We start from the raw sequence: 17,135 nt of genomic DNA, 5'->3' as shown, positions 1-17,135 counted from the left end.
ACAGAGTTGATCTGTGCAGGGTGGTGATGGGATTGTGCATTTAAGTAGCAGTTGGTGTGTGTTTTTCTTCTGGTAGATGGTGTGTCCTAGGGAGCCATTGGGTTTTTTGTAGATTAGGATGTCCAGAAAGGGAAGTTTGCTTCTATTTCCATAGTGAATTGTATTTTGGGGTGTAGGCTGTTGAGATGTGTGAGGAAGTTGTCCAGTTTTTCTTTCCCGTGTGGTCAAATCACAAAAGTGTCATCAACATATCTAAGCCAGAGTTTGGGTTTGTGTTCAGGTTTATCTAAGGCGTTAGTTTCAAAATGTTCCATGTATAGGTTTGTGATGATGGGTGAGAGGGGTGATCCCATGGGTGCTCCTTCTATCTGTTTGTATCTTTGTCCATTATGGATGAAGTATGTGTTGGTTAGGCAGTGGTTGGTCAGGTCCAGGATATGTTATGGGGGGTTGTGTTTGCTCTGGATAGTTGTGAAGGCTTCTTTTATAGGCACTTGGGTGAAGAGGAATATGACATTGAAGCTCACGAGTAGGTCGCTGGGTTGTAGATTTTTTTCTTTATTGTTTCTATGAAGTGGAGTGAGTTTTGTACATGTGCGGTGATGGATTCTGCATAGGACTGGAGTTGTTTGGAGAGAAATTTGGCAAGATTGTGTAGAGATGAGCCTATGGAGCTGACTATGGGTCTGAGTGGTGTTCCTTCTTTGTGTATCTTGGGGAGGCCATAGAGTTTGGGGCATCTGGAAGATTTCTCTCTGGGGATGATTCTTTGCTGGATCTCTTCACTGATGGGAGATGCTTTTATTTTGGATTTGGTGTATCTACCAATCTACCAATCATGATACAACTACACAGCCAATCAACCCACTTACTGAAACAAAGCCAGCACTCCACACCCACCCACCAAGATTTATAGAAAGACGGCACCTCTGACCACACTTTACTCACACAAACACAAAGCCGAAAACACCAGCCTGAAGATGGCAAGTGAGACCTCGCCGAAACGTTGCCAAGACAATCTCAATCTTACATGGGAAAAGACCCTACACCCGTGAAAATCTATGAAGATAGATAGATAGATAGATAGATAGATAGATAGATAGATAGATAGATAGATAGATAGGTAGGTAGGTAGGTAGGTAGGTAGGTAGGTAGGTAGGTAGGTAGGTAGGTAGGTAGGTAGGTAGATATGTAGATATGTAAATATATAGATATATAGATATAGAAAGAGGGGGGGGGAGCAAAAAAGACAATCCACCAGCCCAAAAGAGAATAAAAAGATCCAAACCCCACTCCACCAGTAAATTAAGTGCTGAACAATTGTGTGAGAAACTCAATGATTGCATAGCACAAAATCAACTCTTTTTTGATATCAGGACAGGATAATCAACTATATGATTAACTCAAATCATCTGCCAGGAACAATTACTCTTGAGCTCAAATGTTCAGTTATGCTGCCTTCATAGATCTGAAAATAGTTTTAGATTTGATCATTAGCAAAAGATCATTAGGAAAAGAAAATAGTAAACCATCTGCAGATATCCATTTTATTAATGGCGTTTCTGCATAGACAAGTCAATGGACAGCAATTACATCTGCAGCTTTTAGTCCCAATTCCCAATAAAATTGCATGTTTATCATCCTTTTTAAAATGTTCTCATTACACCAACACCTTATTATGAGCCCTAACAAAAGTAAAATTCACTCCCCAATTTTAGCAAATAAACCAATAGTTATGGGTGATATTGGTTATCTTGTCCCTGAAACGAATTCAATAGAGTTTAGGAGCCTTAGGTGCTTTTTGTAGGGAAGAAAAATTAGAAATGAATTATTATCAAGCAAAAGTGGTTGTACTTATAAAACAACACACTAATGTTTTCCCGCAATTAAAAAAAAATCAACAATATAATTGAGTAAATTAAGACTTTTAAACACTTAGGAATTGTGTTCCAATTTTCTAATAACTGGAAAGAGCAGAGAAAAGAACCCCGTTTCATCTCATGCACACAAAAAACCCTCCAATGCAATAATTAGATTTGCCAACCACAATAGAAATAATTATGTTCCCACTCTAATCATGTTTTTCAGGTTCAAAGTGCTGAGCTTAATACTTTATGGTGCACAAATTTATGCCTATAAAGGTACAAAAAACAGCAAGAGAAAACTCTTGGAGGTAATTCAATCCAAGTTCTTAAGAGCATTGCTTTGTGTCTTTTGCTACATTTCAAGGAAGCTTGAAGAAGGAGACCCACCAAAGGAGCAACTTAGGGAATACTAACTAAATTAAATTTAATGAGATACTTCTATTCCGATCAATCTTGAGTAACAATTTGACTCCTCCTGGTGAAACAAAAATTGTAACCTTAGATTACACCTTAAGATTCTCACTGATATCACAAGGGTCTGGAAGGATCTCACAAGAGATCAAGCAACATACTAGCTCAGAAGGATTCCTCCCTCCCTCCCTCCCATCAAAAAGGAGCATGATGGCTCAGCTGTTAAAGACACTGAGTTTGTCAACTGGAAAGCTGACAGCCCAGGTTTGAGACCCAAGCACCACGCGATGGGTTGAGTTCCCAGTATTTGCCCCAGCTCCTGCCCACTTAGCAGTTCTAAAGCATCAAATGTGAGTAGATAAATAGGTCGGGAACCTTAAACACTCAAAGAGACACAAAGGTCCTAACCGGAAGGCCCCCATTCAATTCTGGAGTCGACCAGAAGTCGGTTCCCCCACCATAGAGTCTTCTCCTAGTGCGGCATCCTTTTTTCTCTACTTGCCCTAACCCTATCAATTATGGAGACTACCAGCAACAGGGAGATGCAGCAGAAGGATGTAAGAGCCACATGCGCTCCAAAGCCATGGGTTGCTGACTCCTCTTTAGTGCATAGGCATGCTGGCCACATGACCACAGAAAATGTCTTCAGATAAAGACTGGCTCCATTGACTAAGAAACAGAGAAGCACTGGCCGCTAGAGTCGGACACAACTGAACACAACTGGAAATCTTAACCTTTACCTTTTTCTTCTATTATATCAGGGGTTAGGGTTATTTCATTGAGGGTTGCATCAGGGCTGTGTTTGACCTCGGGGTGGATGGATAGGCATGGCTGGGGTGGGCATGGCCAGGGTGGGCATGGCCAACTTGACATCAGTCGTGTCAGGGGCACCTGCGTTGGCTCAGACCGGGCTGAGGGGATCCTTCTGCAGCCCTCTGCCAACAAAAGCAGAGACCGGGAGGCCCACGCATGGCCTTCCCGAGCTCCGTTTTCTCTGGTAGAGGCACTGCAGGCTGGTCATTTGCTATTTCCAAGGTGGCCCCATGAGCCAGATCTAAGCACCTTGTTTGCCGGATCCATCCCACGGGCCTTGAGTTTGACACTCCTGTATTATATCAACACATTAAAATTCAATAGCTGTTTTTTTGTACCACAATCACGTTTTTTGGGGAGGGTGAACCAGATCTTAGGATTTGAAGCGATAAGTTCCCACTTTTTATTTTATTTTGTTTGCTATAAAAGCAGCAAAGAATGATGAAACAAATTAAGTTCCAACCAAACTGATTTGAATCAATTTGTTGAAAGGTATTTTTCCCCCCATCCCAGCTCAACTGTCCTGAGTTCAAACTTTATAAAGTAACACCCTATCTATTACAAATCCACAAAGCAAAATTAAGTAACTTGAAAAATCACCACTTTTCCAATAATACTTTGCTGTTGAATATTGCAAGGAGTAAAATGCCAGGTGTGTCTAATTTTGGCCCAATTTAATTCTAAATCAACAGAAGGAGAGACTCTCCTGACTTTAATTTGGCAAGGACAGAAACTCCCACGCCATAGTGTTCATATGCCTGATACCGTGTCAGAGAAAATAAATGGTCCTGATGTTGTTGCTGTTGTTTTAATTGCTCCATTAGCAGAATTATCCTAATGGCTTTCTTGATTCGGCTATTAGACAGCTTTAGTTACAGGCACAAGTTAGCAAACAACAAGGAAGGCATTTCCTGCTACATATAGACTGCCACTTTACCTTAATTCATGGGTTAGCAACCTTCTCATTTTGGGAGGTTGTCAGAAGCCATGCAGACATAGTTCAGATATATCATTCATACATACATACATACATACATACATACATACATACATACATACATACATACATATGAGTTACAACCCCCGGTATGCCCAAATATGGGAGGAAGTTCACTACTTCCATTCTCTGTCCATCGGCTCGTCACAAAAGACCATCCAGACAGAAACCCAATATTTTTTACTGTTGCCTTTTTGTTACATATGTGTTGTATTTGTGCTCCCTTTATTTATTTATCAGCACAAATACAACATATACATACATACATACATACATACATACATACATACATACATACATACATATGATTTGCATGAACTTAAAGTAACCTGCACATTATTTATAAACATGGTTTTGCTTGGTTTGGACAACTGACAACAGTAGAACCTGTGATCTCTTGAATGTCTCTCCAGATGGGGCATTTGCCTATTGTAGTAGTAGTTGTATTAGAGCAGAGTTCTGCAGAAAACCTTAGACTAGATCCGAAAGTATCCGATATTCTTCCACCTCACATTCCTGTGCAAAATCATTATATATTCATTTCAGGTCTGATGAATATTCAAGAGTTTTTAAAAGTACAGGTCGCCATCATGATGAGAACCATAATGTCCATTTGCTAGGCAATGTGGTTGTTTAAGCGAGTTGCGCCCATTTTTATTAGAATAAAAAAAACATATTATTGTATTAAGTGAATCCCATGGTCATGAACCAAACCCAGCTTCCCCCATTGACCTTGCTAAGTCAGAAGCAGCTGGGAAGATCACAAATGATGATTGCATGGCCTCAGGGCGTTGCAACGGAAGTAAATACACGTGGTTAACAAAAGCTCAAATTTTGATCACATGGCCAGTTGCAAATGTAACATGCAACTGGCCACCTATCATAAGTGATTTTTTTTCAGTGCCAGTGTAACTTTGAACAATTGCTAATGAACGGTTGTAAGTCAAGGACTAAGCACATACTGTGTGTGTGTGTGTGTGTGTGTGTGTATATGTGTGTGTGTGTACGTACGTACGTACGTACGTACGTACATACATACATACATACATACATACATACATACATACATACATATATATATATATATATATATATATATATATATATATATAATTTCCACATGATGTATCTTTTGCCAATACACATTGGGACAAATTGTTTGTGTACACACATACAAGTAACTGTAATTAATATAATCCATTCGAAGGCACCTGATTCAATTTTCCAATTTGTAAATTGATTCAGGTATTGAATCAGCTTTGTGGAAAACCAAAGCTACTCAGATCACTATTTTACATCATATGATGCTTAAACTTTAAATTTCAGTATGCACACACATGGACTATATACAGCCGGTACTGAATTATTTGTTGTAAACATTCCAGCCTGATTTATTTCTTATCTACCCTATTTCTAGTCCAGATGATTAATTTATGGCCTGATTTAATTTGTTTTCCATGGGAAAAATATTGCTTGCTAACTGCTTATACGTGTCTCTAAAGAATTACCCTGTGGTAAGAGAGGTGGCCAATACAGTTTACAAAATAATAATAATAAATTACACTTAAGTGTTGAGAGATATCATTCACAATTCTATCAAGCAGCACAACTAAAAGATTAGGTAAGTTTCTCAATGTAGCAAAGAATGTCCCTCAAACGTATCTTTGCAATCTGCACTCTGCCAAGGAGGCAAAATATTTACATAGGATTTTAATTTCTTGGACTGGGAAAAGTGCACAAACAAGCATGGGAGAAGCTTAAAGTGTATTTCATAAATATTTCTGGAAATCTTTAAAACTGAAAAATGTAAAGAGTGTAAAGATTGCATTAGAAGGGATCTGGGTTAACCTGTAAAGTTTTGGTGATGTTACCTAATCAGGTAATGAATCATTTGAAAGCAAACAATCAAGCTCAGAGAGCACCAAGGACTCCAAAGTGACGATTGAAGATGTAGCAGTGGTGGGATTCAATTTTTTTTACTACCGGTTCTGTGGGTGTGGCTTGGTGGGCATGGTGTGGCTTGATGGACATGGCTTGATGGGAGTGGCTTGGAGGGAGTGGCAGGGGAAGGTTACTGAATAATCCCCATTCCCTTCCAATCAATTGAGACTTGGGAGGCAGAGAACAGATGGGGGCGGGACCATTCAGAGGTGGTATTTACTGGTTCTCCGAACTACTCAAATTTTCTGCTACCGGTTCTCCAGGACTGGTCAGAACTGGCTGAATACCACCTCTGAGATGTATCCACCTTAAGCATATAACAGTTGTGTTTTTTCTACACTTAATCAGACCACTATCTGCTATAGGCAAATCTAAACTGAATTAAAATTCCAAGTATCCTTTTTTTCACATCTGATGTTTACTTCATTTTACAAATAGTCCTTGAGCTAATTTCAACTACCTTCTGCAAGAATTTAGTTCAGGCCCTGATAAAGCCTAACTATTCCCTCCCAGGCATCTTCGGCTTGGAAGAAAAGAAAGTTTTTCCCAATCATTTTGAACAATGAGTTTCACACCTTCACAGGAAGGTGGGGGGGGGGAGTTGGTGTCTGCTTTATGGAATATGTACATTGAGGAACTGAAGATTTTGGGGGGGTTGTTTTATTAGTTTTAAACCTTACTGCTTGCTGGTCCATTGCTTTCTGAAGCAATATTGTTATTGGTCAGATTTAAATAGCTGTCTATTCATTGGCAATTTCAAATGAAGACATTATCAGATCAGTGTTTGGCTTTCCATTATCTGCAACCAAAAGCATCCAACTGCTTTTTGAATAATTCTGCAAATGACAGTAGATTGGATCATTAATTTCCTGCTTGAATTTTATTAATGATGACTTGTTCTGCTCTAGGTTGCTGTTATTTTTATTGACAATGTTGAACAAGTGTATTTGCTCAGGATTTGTGGTGGCTTGCAGCCAAAACAAAATATTAAACTCTTGCTTTTATCAAACAAAAATTATGGACACATTCACATTTCTGTGGATTAAGAAGATAATTCAATTTCTCCATCATGCCTAGGAAAGCACTAGGTTGTGAAATATATCCCAAATTAAGAGTATATAAAATAAAAACAGCCCAGTGTCACTAGTCACAATATTTAACTCTTAAACTCACATTTGCAAATACAGAAACATAATGACATGTTACAATGTTGGTCTCTTTTGCTTAAGATGCTACCCAAGCCACTGTGTGCCATTTCATGGAATCTTCACTCAAATTCTCTGTTTACAAAAGGTGAACAAGAAGAGTGATTTATGCCCTTCTATCATGGACATAACCAGAATAGAAGGGCATAGGACTAAGGAGAATCTCTATAGATTCCCATGAAATAGAGAGAGGGAGTGAACTTTTGATAGAATCATAAAGCTGTAGAATGGGAAGGAACTACAAGAATATACTAATCCAAAGTTATGCGATATGCAGGAGCAACAATTAATAGCAATAGCAATAGCACTTGGATTTATATACACTTTAAAGAGCTTTACAGCCCTCTCTAAGCAGTTTACAGAGTCAGTCTATTGCCCCCAACAGTTTGGGTCCTCATTTTTCCCACCTCGGAAGGCTGGAAGGCTGAGTCAACCTTGAGCCTGGTGAGATTTGAACTGCCAAATTTCAGGCAGCTGGCAGTCAGCAGAAGTAGCCTGCAGTACTACACTCTAACTACTGCACCATCACAACTCAATTAAATAAGTCTTTTAGAAAAATGCTCCAGAAATGCTCACAACTTCCATAAAGAGATTGTTGGAATCTCATCTAGATCTAGAGATCAGGCATTTTTTTTCTATTCCTTTTGTCTAGTTATTTCTAGACTCAGTTTCTGCAAGCCGGAAAAATAGTTCTTTACCTCTTCCCTCTGGCTTTCCTTCATTTATCTGAATACGGCTTGCATGTCTTTCCTAAGTAAGTTTAATTGAGCCCAAGCATTTCAAGCTACATTTTTCTTTAGCCAGCCTTTCAGAGCTCAAGGGAAAATGTATATTGCTCCATTCTCCACCCCCCAGTTACCCAACACCTTGTAACATAAATTAGTCTGAGAGATAGCGGCTGGTCTGAAGTCATCCTGTGAGCATTCACAATTGAAGGTAGATTTGCCCTGCTTCTAACCCAACCCTTTTATCATTAGACTGCAATGACTCCCTGACATTTCTTTAAAATGTTGCCATGGTGTGAAGGAATTAGGCCCGAGATTGGTCGTTTGAGCACTCCGGAAAAAAGCCACAGTTCAAAATAGGTTGTGCTGTGGACTAATGTAGGAAATAAAGCAATCTATAAATAATTACAGCAGCCCCAGTTTTGGGACTTCATGCAATTTCTATAAATATTTGAATTCAGTGTATTGCGTAATTCTTAGTGATCAACAAATAAATGTAAAATAACTGTTAAAGAATAATGGGATAGTTTTTCAAAAAAAGTGTCTAATAGGTGAGTGAGAGTAAGGTAAAGGCAAAGTTTCCCCCGCACATGCATGCTAGTCATTTCCGGCTCTAGGGGGCAGTGCCCATCTCCGTTTCTAAGCCAAAGAGCCAGCACTGTCCAAAGATGTCTCTGTGATCATGTGGCTAGCATAGCTAAATGCCGAAGGCGTACGGAGCGTTGTTACCTCCCATCAGGGTGGTCCCTATTTTTCTACTTGCATTTTTTTACTTGCTTTCGAACTGCTAGTTTGAAGCTGGGACAAGTAACAGGAACTCACTCTGTTATGTGGCACTAGGGATTCAAACTGCTGAACTGCCAACCTTTCTGATTGACAAGCTCAGCGTCTTAGCTACTGAGCCACTGCATCCCACGTGAGTGAGAGTAGCAATCTCCATTTTAGTGTATTGACCTAGATCTTTTGTCTTTCCCATGTACATTTCTTTAAAAGGGGAAGTATCTTCCTTTTATTCTTATAAAAGGTTTTGAAAATTTAAAGAAGTTATTTTTTAAAAAAGTAAAAGAATCTAGAGAACTAGGCTTTTGTGTTCAGTAAGGGCTATTATGAAATATTTCATTTGGAGGCAAAGCAAATATATTCTGATTTTTTATTTAGATTAGATTAGAATTCTTTTTTGGCCAAATGTGATTGGACACACAAGGAATTTGTCTCTGTTCCATAAGCACTCAGTGTACATTACAAACAACAAGTGATAAATCTTGATTATAATCGTAAAATATATTTTACAATCTTTCTTGCCACAGTTGTTAAGTGAATCACTGCAGTTGATAACTTAGCAACCTGGTTTTTAAGTGATTCTAGCTTCCTCATTGACTTTGCTTATCAAAAGATTGCAAAAGGTGATCACATAACTTTGGTCATCAGTTGCCAAGCATCTGAATTTTGATCACGTGATTATGGGCATACGACAAAGGTTGTAACTGTAAAAAATGGTCACTTTTCTCAGTGCCACTGTAACTTTGAACAATCACTAATGAACTGTTGTAAGTCAACAAATACCTGTATTAGGAAACTTTGGAGCATGTTATAAGTAGCGCAGAGACTTCTACAATTTGTTTTGAGATAATACTGGACAACAGGGAGATAGTGGCTCAGTGGCTAAAATGCTGAGCTTGTCAATCAGAAGGTTGGCAATTCAGTGGTTCAAATCCCTAGTGCCATAACAGAGTGAACTCCCATTACGTGTCCCAGCTTTTGCCAACCTAGAAGTTCGAAAACATGAAAAAATGCAAGTGGAATAATAGGGACCACCTTGGTGGGAAGGAAACAACTTTCTGTTCACCTTTGGCATTTAGTCATGCCAGCCACATGACCACGGAGACATCTTTGGACAGTGCTGGCTCTTCGGCTTTGAAACAGAGATGAGCACTGCCCCCTAGAGTCAGGGGCAGCACATATGTGTGAGGGGAACCTTTACCTTTACCTTAATATTGGACAAAAGCAAGAAATGCCTAAATAAATCAAACAACAACTTTCAAAAGAAAATTTAGAAAGGAATTCTGGGGAGGCTAGAGGTAAGATATCTAGCTTCAAACAATGGGAACAAGATACAAATAGGGACGGCACCTAGGGAAGAAAAGTCACTAAAATTGTGTTGTTAGTATAACCTTGGCATTAGGAATGCCATTGGTTTTTCATTTGTTTACTCTCATACAATCACACTTATATGTCAGGCCTGGAAGCCATCTTTTCCATTGGGCCTTCAGGCCTGCCTCATTTAATGCCATGGGAAAATGGGAGGGGGGATTACGCAGCATGGGAGATATATAGTCATAATAACATTACTTTCTCAAGGACATCATGCCCTACACTTGGAAGGGTGTGACTGGGAGGCATCTCCAGTTGGGACAGTGCCTGATTGAATCATGTGATGGACATGGGGGTGCTGGGCAGGGACTTGAACTTCCATTTGGCTGGGGAAAACCTGGAAGCTTTCAGATTTGGGTTTTCCCAGACGTGCCAATATGACATCTCTAATAAAATGAGAAACTTCAAGCTCGGAGTCTTCTTTTGTTGGGGGTGCTACTTGGAACCCTGACACTGGAATTGTGTGCTGTGATAGCCAGAGGTGGGTTCCTATTGGTTCGGCCCGGTTTGGCTGAGTAGGTAGTAACTTGGCCAACCACTCTCCCAAACTGGTTTTATTCGCAGTGCTGTAGGCACCGCCACATTGTTTTTTGCTTCTGTGCATGTGTGCCTAGTGTGCATGAAGCATGCCCACGCGAAGCATGTCCCTGAGCAAAACACAGTACAAGAAGCCAGAACCCACCCCTGGTGATAACCCATATTTTGTTATATTTTCTGATAAGATATTTTGACTCTTCACTTTTCTACTGACCAGATTTATTCTTCATCGGCATTGTAGAAATGCATGGTCCATGAAAGTTGGTTTTTTAAAATAACTCTTACTAACAAGGAAAACAGACTTTCCCTTTTAGTTAAATGGGACATAAGAGAATATACAGTAGGGCTAGACTTCTTTTGCATTCCCTGATAACATATATATTTTCATTAAATACAATATAAGATAGAACTCAGCATAGCGGGGAAGACCATAACTAGATGCTTTATCTTACTGCTAAGGCTCTTGTCTACTTTCTTACTAATGTTTCTTGTAATGGATTTTGAGAATAACCTTGGAGAAGAAGAGGAAGAGCAGCATACAAGACAGATAAAAGAAACCCAAGTCCAAAACAGGAGTGTAATTAGAGAATATGTCGAAACTGACCCTCCCTAGGTTAAATGGAGGGAAAATAGAGGAATATTCATTATTAGGTTCTTTTACTGTAAACCTATAATAAAAGTATTTCTAATATTTATACCTTTGGTATTCAATTTTGGTCTGGCCTGAATGGTTGACCATCTTTAACAGTTAAACTGGATTTGGAAAAGTGACATTCAACTAGAAGGATGAATGGAACCATATATTCTATATGGTTCTGTATACAGTATAATCCCTTGGACTGCAAGGTGATCATACCGGTCAGCCCTAGAGGACATCAACCTTGGCTGCTCTTTAGAAGGCCAGATCCTGAAGATGAAACTCAAATGCTTTGGCCATCTAATGAGAAGGAAGGACTCACTGGAGAAGAATCTAATGCTGGCAAAGACTGAGGGCAAAAGAACGGGACGGTAGAGAATGAGGTAGCTGGATGGAGTCACCGAAGCAGTAGGCATGAGTTTAAATGGACTCCAGAGGATGGTAGAGGGAAGGAAGGCCTGGAGGAACATTGTCCATGGGGTCGTGACTTCGCAACTAACAACAACTGCATTATTGTATTTGGCTACTTACCATGTTTAAGATACTAGGGTACAACAAAATACGGATATTCACCAAAACAATAGCAATAGCACTTATATTTATATACTGCTTTACAGTCCTCTCTAAGTAGTTTACAGAGTCAGCCTATTGCCCCCAATGATTTAGGTCCTCATTTTACCGACCTTGGAAGGATGAAAGGCTGAGTCAACCTTGAGTCGGTGAGAATTGAATTGCTGGCAGTCAGCAGAATTAACCTGCAATGGTGCATTCTAATCACTGTGCACCACAGCTCTTAAGAATAATTATTTGCCTAAAATCATCTCAGGATTAGAAATATTGCATAGATGAACTGATCTAAGGTACAGTTTATAAAAAGGGAAAAAGTCCTCAGTTTTAAAACCTATCTGAAAATTTGTCTTTAGTTTTACTGCAATGATTTCTGCTTCTATTAAAATTCCTAATATATTTCATACGATAACCTTGAAAACATACACATGCAATCAATTCAGATGACACTTGGATTCAAGCATGAAAAGCCCTCATCCAAGAAATTTTACTTGACTTTTCCCTCCTCTTTTCTCCTCTCTTTATGTTTTACCTTAATACTGCAAAGCTGAAAGGGTTTTTTATGACTTATTTTCAAACAATAGTGAATAAATTTATATGAAAGATTTAACCTGGATGTTTACATTGTCAGTTGAAACATTTCTACCTAAGACAATGCCAATGGAACTCTTAAAGAGGGTACAAGGGAACACAGTCCTTTAAATCCAAAGCAATGGATGACTTTGAACAATAATAGATGTCAGCAGATAAAAAGTAAGGAAGAGAAAAATAATTCAGAAAGAAAGGACCAACCTCTACTTCCTATTCACATCAGATTTTGGTTTTTGTTGTTGTTGTTACTTCTTTACATTTCAGAAAATTTCATTCAGTGAAATACAGACATCTTTGTGAAGTAACTGTTGAATTCTGACAACATATGAAGACATTTACAGACAGAGAGACAGAGATATCTTAACTATATCTTTAAAAAAAACACCCATGGACAAATCTGGCTTATGGAGATTCTCAATTATCCAGGTCATGATTGTCCCAAAGGTGCTTTTCAAAACATTTCTTTTAAAAATGCTTTGCTTCTCATGCAAGACGCTTCTTCAATGAGAAGCTTCAGATGACAAGGAAACATCTTCAAAGGTGGGGGGGACTGCAAAAAAGTCCAATTGCCTTTTGAAAAGCAACTTTGGGTCTTAGAGAAATCATTCCAAAATATGCATGTATTTTGCAGGTGTTCAAGTATCTAAGCATCACTATTTATCTTAAGTATTTTTTTCAAAATCCATACCAAATTCAACCAGGTTCTGGCATCCCTTCTTTTGCAGAACCATAAAGAGTTGAGTTCTTATATAGTACTGGTTGAAGTGCAACCAGGCTAACAGCAAGCAAATGGTTAATTGAACGTGGTTTATTAATCATTCCAATTGCTTAGGCTGTCACAACCCAGTCAGAAACAAATTAATGGGTCATATTTAAGCTTAGCCTTTGTGCAAATCTACTTTAGCTATTCCTAAAACTAGATCAGGTTTGAAAATCCTTGTAATAATTAAAGAATGGTTTTGACAAAGAATTTGCACAATAACTAAAATGAAGATGTCCTCAAGCCAAGCTCCACTTTGAATTATGACAGAACCATTCCCTTTTATAGAAATAAAACGAAGTAGAACAATGTAAACCTCTTGTGGGAAAGTAGCTTTTGTTCCTTGGGGCATGAATTGGACCATTATTATGCATTATTTCTTTGGTAGAGCAAATTACGTGATTAATTTTAGTCCATTTTTAAAACTAGGTTTAGTGTGTTACAAATTATTTGTCTAGATTCACATATGAATTTCTTGTGCTTAAAATGCAATAATTTTAACTGCTGCAGTATTATAATTTTTTTTGTTATTCTTATTACATTTGTTTCTTGTTATTTTCAAGTCAAATGGATCCTCAATTTTATTATTATGGAAAATTCTTTAACTCTGTCTCCTTCTGTTTAAAGAAAACAGCACTAAATGTACTTTCAAAAGAACGGAATTGTGTTTCTTAAAATAGAAAGCCTTCTGATGGCAAATAAGGGTGAAATACAATAGAAAAAAGGATATATTTCTAGCTGTACTTCATGGTGTTTCCTATTACAAACTTTCAATTAAGCTAAAACAGCTTTTGACAATTGCCAGACATAATAATTCTGAAAGATGACTTCATACAAGATTACTTCTTTATAACTCAATTCTAATGGCCTGGATAAATATGAATTCAGCTTTTCCCTCTACTTGAATGAGAAGAAATATTTTAGGATAGAATTTGATATGAGGGCTGTTCTAACACAACACAATTGAATAAGTCTGATATATAAATGTTAAAGAGTTTTTAGTGTTAACATGTGTTTGTGTGTGTGCGTGTGTGTGTGTATCCCTAGCACCGCCTAACCAAGTGAGCTCCCATTACATGTCCCAGCTTCTGCCAACCTAGTAGTTCAAAAGCATGCAAAAATGCAAGTAGAAAAATAGGGACCCCCTTTGGTGGGTATGTACAGCGCTCCATGTGCCTTTGGTGTTTAGTAATACTGGCCATATGAGCACAGAAATGTCTTCGGACTGTGATGGTTCTTTGGCTTTGAAATGGAGTGAGCACTGCCACCTAGAGTTGAGAACAACCAGCACACATGTGTGGGGAAACCTTTACTTTTACCACAATCCTCACTATTTTTTTTAATTGCCCAGGTTCCCCCCCCCCTTGGAATGACCAAAAAGATAAGTGTTTGTAGCCATCTGTTCACTTTTTCCACAGAGCTCTTAGAAATGTAAGAAGCTCATTCCCTTATGCCTTCTTCCCAGTGAAAAGCGTAATAAAGACATCCAGCTATCTCTCAAAGGATAAGGAACCATTGCTCAAATGTTAATTGCTTTTCTTTGGCTTTTGTGATTGTCTTCTCTTTAAAAAAAAACAACAACATGCACATCAGATGCAGCTCTGTTTTTATTTATAATAGTTTCTGGGTTTCTGCGCTTTATGTCACAGACCACTCTGGAGGGAAAGAAGAAGGCAACCTGCTGCTAAAGAAGGCAATCCATACATTGAAGCAACCATCTATGCAAAAGGTCTGCAAAGCGGCCTTTGAAAAATTGTCCATTAGAGTGATAATTCCTCCAGCTTCACCTGGGGAAGGAGAAACTAATCTAATAAGTACTTAAAGGCCAGACTCACCCTTAGGAATAGCAATAGAACCAATACCGACAACATAATTTCTGGTCTGGACAACACTTCTTGGTGTAGCAGTTGGGGATGGTGAGATGGAGCAAAGAAAGTAAGTACTAGTAAGTACAACTAAATAATGAAAAGAAACAACTTCCTGTGCCCTAAAGCTTGAAGTCAATTGATCCTACTACATACTCAACAGAGATATCTTTCATAGATGCTGGAGCAGACATCAGAAGTTCTTCTAGTCCACCCTCCTACTGATGTCAGAAGTCTTATACCAGGGGTCAGCAACCTGCGGCTCTGGAGCTGCATGTGGCTCTTCCAGTTGGGGGAGGAAGCATGGTGTGCCAGAAGAAGATTCTATAGCAAGGGGTGGGTTTTCCAGTTGGCTCCATAATTGGTAGGGCTTTTGGTTAGGACAGGTAGAGGAAAAAGGACACTGCTCTAAGAGGAGACTCTATGGTGGTGGAACCAGACTTCCAGTTGGCAGAGAAGAAAGGACATGGTGCTAGGAGGAGACTCTATGGTGGGGAAACCAGACTTCTGGCCAGCTCCAGAATTGAATGGGGGGGCTTCTGGTTAGGACTTTTGTGGCTTTTTGAGTGTTTAATGCTGCCGACCCCTGTTTTATACCAACCATTGGTCAAATGGTTGTCCAATCTCTTCTTGAAAACCTCCAGGGACAGAGCACCCACAATCCCAGGAAGGGAGCTATTCCCTTGATTAACTGTTCTCACTTTCAGAAAATTTCCCTTTACTTCTAGATTGAATCTCTCTTTGATATGTTTCCATCCATTACTTCTTGTCCTGCCTTCTGATTCTTTCAGTCAAATCCCTCTTCTCCATGGCAGCCCTTCAAGTACTGAAAGACAGTTATCTCCCTTCTCCAGACTCTATGGAGAAGAACATACATATATAATTTATTTTATATTTTTTAACAAATAGTTTTACTGAAATACAGTTCTCCTTTGACATTTGCCAGGTTTTAGATAAAGTGCATGACTTTCTGAGAATAAAACACAATATTGGGTAAAAATTGGACTTAATGCACTTACCGTATATACTCGAGTATAGGCCGACCCGAATATAAGCCGAGGCACCTAATTTTACCACAAAAAACTGGAAAAGTTATTGACTCGAGTATAAGCCTAGGGTGGGAAATGCAGCAGCTACCGGTAAATTTCAAAAATAAAAATAGATACCAATAATGTATTTGAATATTTATTTCAAAGAAAAACAGTAAACTAGCGGTGTATTCAATGAAATACTTCACTCACCTCATGATGCTGATGTCCCGCTGTGATGATAATGTCCCGTGCAGCCGCGGGAGCGATGTCCCACCTCCTATGACACACGGCACAGTGATTCCTATCATTGGATCACTGTACCAGAGGAGGTGGGACATCGCTATGTGGCTGCTTGCCATAACAAGGAGGAGGTGGGACATCGTTGCAGAGCGGCAGGAGGGGGAGGAAGGGGAATCGTAAGACAGCCCTGCATTACATTAGAACGTGAGGAGGGGGGATGGTGCGGTGCGCGCTGCGCGGCAAACTGACACAGAGGGAGGGGAAACTCACAGGGGTGCTGGGCCATTCACGAGTGTCACCCAGCGGCATGGCCCCGCCCCTTTTTCTCCTCCATTTCAGGCAAATTTTTCACTGACTCGAGTATAAGCCGAGGCGGCTTTTTTCAGCCCAAAAAGTGGGCTGAAAAACTAGGCTTATACTCGAGTATATACAGTAGATTGTGGGTGGAATTTTAGGCACAAATTTAATTCTCCCCCTTTCCCCATGTAGATTCCTTTGTCAAAGTTCCTGGAATTAATTTTTTTAAAAAAAATTCAACTAGACATAAAACTATATTTTCCTTTTTTTTCTCCCAAAGTATTTTTATTAAATTCTTGTGAGATGGGTTGGGCTGGGACATCTTTTACACTTATATCTGTTAGAAGACATTCTAAGAGGGTGAGCAAGTTTTCTGCCTATAAAATCATCACTCCTGCAATATTTTTGACTTTTTCTACTTCAACTCAATCCAAAAGGAAAGCATGAATTAATTTCTTTCATGATTCTTTCTCAATTATTAAGTATGGGTGGTCAAGAAAAC

This window comes from Thamnophis elegans, chromosome 14 (genome assembly GCF_009769535.1).
Source record: "Thamnophis elegans isolate rThaEle1 chromosome 14, rThaEle1.pri, whole genome shotgun sequence".
NCBI classification, from domain to species: domain Eukaryota; kingdom Metazoa; phylum Chordata; class Lepidosauria; order Squamata; family Colubridae; genus Thamnophis; species Thamnophis elegans.
Note: the sequence above shows the minus strand (reverse complement) of the source record.